The sequence below is a fragment of the Xiphophorus couchianus genome, chromosome 11 (assembly GCF_001444195.1).
Source record: "Xiphophorus couchianus chromosome 11, X_couchianus-1.0, whole genome shotgun sequence".
Classification (NCBI taxonomy): domain Eukaryota; kingdom Metazoa; phylum Chordata; class Actinopteri; order Cyprinodontiformes; family Poeciliidae; genus Xiphophorus; species Xiphophorus couchianus.
In genome coordinates this window covers 1,020,684-1,027,458 of record NC_040238.1, presented here as the reverse complement: position 1 = coordinate 1,027,458, position 6,775 = coordinate 1,020,684, and positions in this window count along the sequence as shown.

The following is a 6,775-nucleotide window of genomic DNA, read 5'->3' as shown; positions in this document are numbered from 1 at the left end:
GCTTCCATCCTGATCTCGCAGGAGACTGCGACAGCGAGGCTGTGGTGGGACCACAGAGGGGAGCATCCGAGCTGGAACCAGTCGTTGGCTGGATGGAGAGCAGGGATTGCCCAGGCTGGGAACAAGGACAGGATGCAAGGAGATTCGGGAGACTCCAGGATCCACCAGTAGATGTGCTGGGTCTACGATTTGGGGGTAAATCATGGAAGAACATTAGACAGGGCTAGCGGGCTCTCACCACCATCTTACTGCTTCTGGAAGTTCTTGAGTGCACTGTGGCGTTTTTAATAAAGGTTTTACACATCTTTTATCGTACAGTTTTATGATTCCTTTTATTGTTAAATCATAATAAATTTCAATCTGTTTGGTTTTAATGCTGCTCAGTCCGGTGATACTGAACCTTTTTTATTCATAGTCTAACTAGGTGGTGTTGCTGGTTCATTTCACTTTCTGTCCACTGAAATTAATGATAGCACCACTCGGCTGCTGTACATTCCCTAGGCAACATATTTGGCTCGCTGTCCAATATGCACATTATCATGTGGATTAGCAGAGCTACATGAATCAAAGATACAGACAAGGACATTGAGGGTCTTTGTCAAAAGGTCAGTGTCAGAATGAACCCTACTTTCATTGTTTATGAAGCTGCCACATTTGACCACATGCAGAGACATAATGCTATTCCTCAAGATGTGAACTGATGCTGTGGTGTAGAGACCCTACAGCTTATGCAGGAGAACCAGTTGTCACCACAGTGTAGTCTTAAGATGCTTTTCCAGTTAATGTGTGGTTCAGTTCCACCCCAGGTAGTGAGTTTCTCCGTTATACACTCTGTTCCTAACTATGTTCAACTCTCAGCTGATGTTTGCAGCCACACTTAGCAAAGGGAAACCTCGAGGTTCTGGTTCTGATGGATTCAAATAAACCCAGATCCTCCAAAGATTGCGCGATCCTCGGATCCCAACCTAATCACATTGTTCAGGTGTGTGTAGTGGGGCGCTCAATGTCCAGTTTTCTGCAGTTTGCCTTGTCGTCCACCATAAAGGTGAAGTCTGAATGCTGTAGGATGGTGCACTCAGACCACAGCAGCGGGCACCTGAGATCCACATGTCATAGATCCACATAGCATAGATCCACATGGCATAGATCCACATGGCATAGATACACATAGCATAGCATATCTGAGATCTGATCAACATGAGTTGCAGCTGTCTGTCATGATAACCTGCTCCAGAGTGAATCTCAAATTTCCCCGACTCAGAAAGGAAGTGAACATGTCAGAAAAATTGTTCCAGCTTTGTGCATCAACTAAATATTAATATGTCACATGTGTAAGTGTCTTGCATTAATGATATAAAAGTAAAAGAAAGAAAAGAAAATGACTTGTTCCCCACTCTTGGCTGGCATGCTGTGATGAGACTGAAGCAGAAGGTCATTCCTTTCTGTGTTGACATTCTTCAGACATAAACCCTGTGAGCTGGACAAGCTGCAGCCCTGGAGAACTGACTGACTGAAAGCGGTGATGATAACAGAAGCACAGATAATTCTGATCTGTTTGAGAAAAAAAGCAACTCACTGGCATTTACAAATCATCTAGATGGCCTCAATTGAGAAAAGTGTTTGAAGATGTTTCAACACAGATATCAACATTTTGATCTGTGGAAAGATAACACTTTTTTCTGATACTCTTTGTTTGCAGTCAGTATCTAGACTGCAAAAGTCACATATTAGCAGATGAATATACTGTTTGAAAGGGAACAACGTGCAAAACTCAATACAACATATTAGACATAACAAATACTGAAGTTTTTCTCTGGAATCAGGGCTCTGTGAGTCACAGGTGCATCCAGAGCACAACATAGACCTGTTGGTAGAACATGATAAAACAAGCTTATACAGTTCTAATTTAATTAGTTTATGTTGTATCAGCTATGATTTTTTTATGTCCACAAAGTAAGTGTTAAAAAGTAATATTGTTATAATATGATTTTCATAGATTACTTGACCTCAGTGTATTGTCAGTGTATTGTCTCCTGGTGTCACCTGCAGCTTAGTCTCTGACTGAAGAGCATCAGAACAAATTACATTAACAAATAAAATGTGACAGATCAAAAATACCACATCTTGACCTATGTTAATTATTAACAAACTCATACTTTCTATGAGTATTTATGTAGATTTATTCTGTACCACTCAGAGTTAAACTGTTATTGTTTAACTATATTGTAAAAGTATACTTTTTTTTAAAAAACAGTATGCAAATTTAATTTAATAGACTAGATCTGGGTGACTGTGTGCATTTTAAAGTTTTTACATAATTAATATCCACAGCTGTCACAGAAATGCACTGGGGCAAAAGATTAAAGTTCCTCTTTGGTGAAACTGTGCTAAGAAAAGATAATTTAACCAACTGGATGATGTTAGTAAATATATTGTTAGTAATTCTGCTGACTGGATTCCTTAAGGTACCACAGCTAGCTACAGAATGAACAAGCTGCAATTTTTTGCCAGAAAGACTGACAGATCAGATAAACCTTTTGTATTTGTGTTAGTGGCAGGGCAGTAAAATATTAAATCTGTCAAAACACAACAAAACATCGGAATTGAAGACTAAGCAGAATTTAACATATTATGGTCAGGGTTATTAAACATTTCACTGATAGACAATTATAGACAATAATTTTGTTGCTTATTTACTCAGTCACAGAATCTACACCAAGCAAAAACCTGATGACACCTAGGCCTGTTGGCTGTTTATTATGGTCTGCAGGATCACTCAAGAACTACAGATGTGTCCAAGTGAAGGAAGTGTTACTGATGCATTATGCTGACAGATCCATTTGGGCTTATACCATGTGAGCTTTCCAATGAGAGCATGTTTGTGTTTGTGTGAATGTGTGTAAACTGGAACAAAGCCAAGGTAAATAGAAGCAGTGGTAGTGATAAATCTTTGTTGTAATGCGCTCTTACCTTGGGGTCGTCTTTTTTTCCCCCTCAAGATAGGAGAAGAGTTTCTTATCACACACCTGAAGATAACAGGAAGGCAGTAGAAAGCTATGATCCTGACAAGCAAAGTAGTTTCAATCCCATCGGAAGAATCCCACATTGTACAAGGACAGAGACTCAAAGATGGAGGCATTACAGAAAGTATGGAGAGCCAATTTACATGGGAATCTAGTAGATTCTTAGTGCATAATTTGTCAAGGCTTGGCTCCAAGAGTTATAGACTTGGAAAAAAGCGAATACTGGTGTTTGATTAAGAAAATAGGCACAGAAACTCAGACCTTAGTGTCAACACTAACTCCTTGAAATACCCTTAGCTATAGCAGTAATTTAAAGACGTTTTATTTCAGGCACTGTGAATCCGGGTAGATTTAGGTTGATTGTTTTAAAGATTGTTGAACATGCTTTAAAAGTAATATGTCTGAGCACAGAAAATTGTACAATACTGTTGACATTCATTACAAACACTTATCCATAGACATCTTCATATTCTTTGGTTAGTCAGAGGAAATGACATCAATTATTTGCTTAAATATAGTCTTACTGAAATTTGTGAGATCTTTATTTTTTAACAATGAAGTATGACTAGGGTCATTCAGATTTCATTCTTACCCTAAATGTCAAATGCTAAGAGTCCTTTAACAGAACCTAGCTCAGAATGAGCTGCCATCTGCCACGGCTGACTGGGGTTAGGGAATACTTTCTATGTTTAGGATACAGTTGAGAGTTAGTAACTCCTTTGGTGGCTTCATGTGGTAGAGGAAAGCAGCTAAGCAGATCAGCTCTGAGACACTTTTCAGACCCAAACAGAGGAACAGAGCACATGAAGTTAGTCACAGCAGAAGCTCAGCCAGCAGTGTTATCTTGGAGAGAGACATTGTTAAACAGGATAGTAATGAAGAGGAACAGAGAGCTCATGTTTGATGTAAGCAGCGGGCACCTGAGATCCACATGTCATAGATCAATTTGAGCATCAGTAGACTGAGCATCAGTAGACTGATGCTCAAATTGAGTTTTCCTGGTGATGAAAAAATAGCTGTCTTCTGCAACAATTTTTAACAAAGGAAGTTGTTTTTGTAAGTAAATATTGTAGAGAACAAGTTTCCTTTTCTGTGATGCTACTTTTTGACTGAATAGAGCTACTAGTGAAATCTTTCTGCTGCTGTCGTTGGACATGCCATTATAAACAGTTTGTTTCTTCTTCTTCATTGCTGCTTCGCTCCCCTGAATCTGATGAGCCATGATGTCACATTTTTTTCCTCTAACCATAAAACATATGCACTAAAATTCCCTTTATACATAATTTTATAAAAATGTAAATAAATTATAGGGATCTTATTTAAAGTAAATGCTTAAATATTTCAATATTGCATGTCTATAAATTTAAGTATGTAACATGGAAGGAAGTCTAACACTTTGTGTGTTTAGTATTCCTATTTAAGCAACATATCCTTCATAATAAGGCTTTAAATGCCTTATTATTTAGGTTATTTAAATGCAATTCATGAAATTTCATTCATATAGATTAAATCAGCCTTGAAGCACTTATATGTGTATGAAAAATAACTCATAAAGTTGTCTTTATCCATGAAGTCTGACATTTTAGTGTGTTGAGTTTTATAGAAGTATGTTTGTTGTTTTAATCCTAGCATAAGATCACATAACCTTAGAAAATGTGTCCCGCCCCTTTAAATGTAGCCAGTCATGTAAAGAGCAGGTGGTTGTACACAGCCTGTGAAATGCCTGCATCTCCCAGGAGGCAGAAATAATAACGTATTTTTAGAAACAGAAACATACATTGTAAGATGTTTCTTGTTTATGTTTGCACTAGTTTCTAATTATGTATATGTAACCGGTGTATACCATTAGTGTTCTTTACTGATCACTTGGTCTTATACGGTCAGTTAACCTATATGTGTTCTGCGTTGTGTTCAGATTAAGAAGGGAGTCAGACCACAGAAGTTGCTGGTTGTTTTTTAATGCAGGTTGCTGGCAGAGGCCTGCACAAATAGAAATAAAATTGCCCTTTAACATGCAGCTCTTCCATTCACAGGAGTCGGAATTCCCCTCTTCTCAGGCAGCCTAGCGCCAACTCAAACTAGTACAGTACTATTGTTCTCATAAATAAATCCACAATAATAAAAAAGGTAGATTTCTTGTAAAATAAAAATAAAATCAGATGTTTTGTTCCCTAAATACAACCAGCTTAAACATTGTAGAACCGAACCAAATGCACATACCTGCACAAATAGAAATAAAAATGCCCTTTAACATGCAGCTCTTCCATTCACAGGAGTCGGAATTCCCCTAGCAGACAAACACATGGAGAAACCCTGTGACTAACTAACAACAATATCTGCTCTAACATTTAAGAAAAATGTTTTTAACTTGTCAAAAAGAATACTCCTCTGTATGGATTTAAACAAATTAACATTCACAGCTGCATATACTTACAATTATTTTATATAAGTATTTCATAAAACGTGAGCATAACCTAAAGCAAAGAAAAGTTCCTACCTCTTCTCAGGCAGCCTACCGCCAACTGAAGGTAGTACAGTGCTGATGTCATAAGACACTCTCTTAAAGTGACAGTACAGGTACTAGTGCTTATCAAAATAAGTAACATAATAAAATTCTTAAAATATAACAAAGAAATAGGATTCTTCAGTGTTAATCAGGATTTGGTGAAATTTCAAACATTATAATAATAAAAAATAAAAGCACATTTTCTAAAGTTGTTACATACAGTATATAATATGGAAATTTTTTTTCAAACTATAAAGCATATGCACCTGTGCAGTTCTTGTAGATTTTCCTGTTAGTTTAAGTGTTGTACCCTCTGACTTCCTTTGTGTATCAATTTACCACCATGAAGGTTTATGTCAAATAGACCTAGATGCTATCTAAAGCTGATGTGCTGTGGTGTGTGGGTGTGTGTGTGGGTGTGTGTGTATGTGTGTTTTAGACTTTCTCACCTCATAAGACATTTTTTTCCAAAAGATACTGCGTTGAGAGGACCCCATGCTCCTTATGGGGCCCAATGATTGGTCCCACATGAAGAAAGGTTGATTTTGGGTGAAGGATTAGGTTTAAGAATAATGTGTGATTTGGGTTTAGGTTAGGGTATATAAATTAATAAGAAATGAATGGAAATCAAAGGAAAGTCATTGTAAAGATAGAAAAAGCATAACGTGTGAGTGTGTGTATAAATGAGACAGAGGGTGAGACAGCTGTGAAATAATAAGTTGACCTGTACGCTGCCATGCACCATGAAGTCAGATATGCCAGATATAGTTATATAAAAAGGCTTACAAATCAAATTTAATGTCCTTACAGCTGCACTTGTTTTCATGTGTTGTGCCACAGCTGAGCCATCTGCGCCTTTACCACTTCAAAAGATCCCTCGCCTTAGTAGCACTTCACAGACAAATGAATTATTGAGATGATTTGAAGACGTTCTATCACTGAACGTTTTGTTCCGCTGTGGAGCGCTCTGCCTTCCAGGAAGTGAAGGATATGTTCTTCCCTGTGGACCAAGGTTGTTACCTTCTCAGTTTCCTCTGAACACACATATGTACACACGCAAAACATGCTGTACATCCTTTCCCTCCTGCTTTGAAGCTGCTTTATCATTTATTTGAAAACTTATTTCTGTGCCTTTTTGACACACTACCCCCTTCACACTCCTTGTCCTTGATTTTAAATTCTTCGACAGGATTTTGTTTTAAAGGTAAGAGTATTAGACCATTATGGATGAGAAAAAGCAGAACTC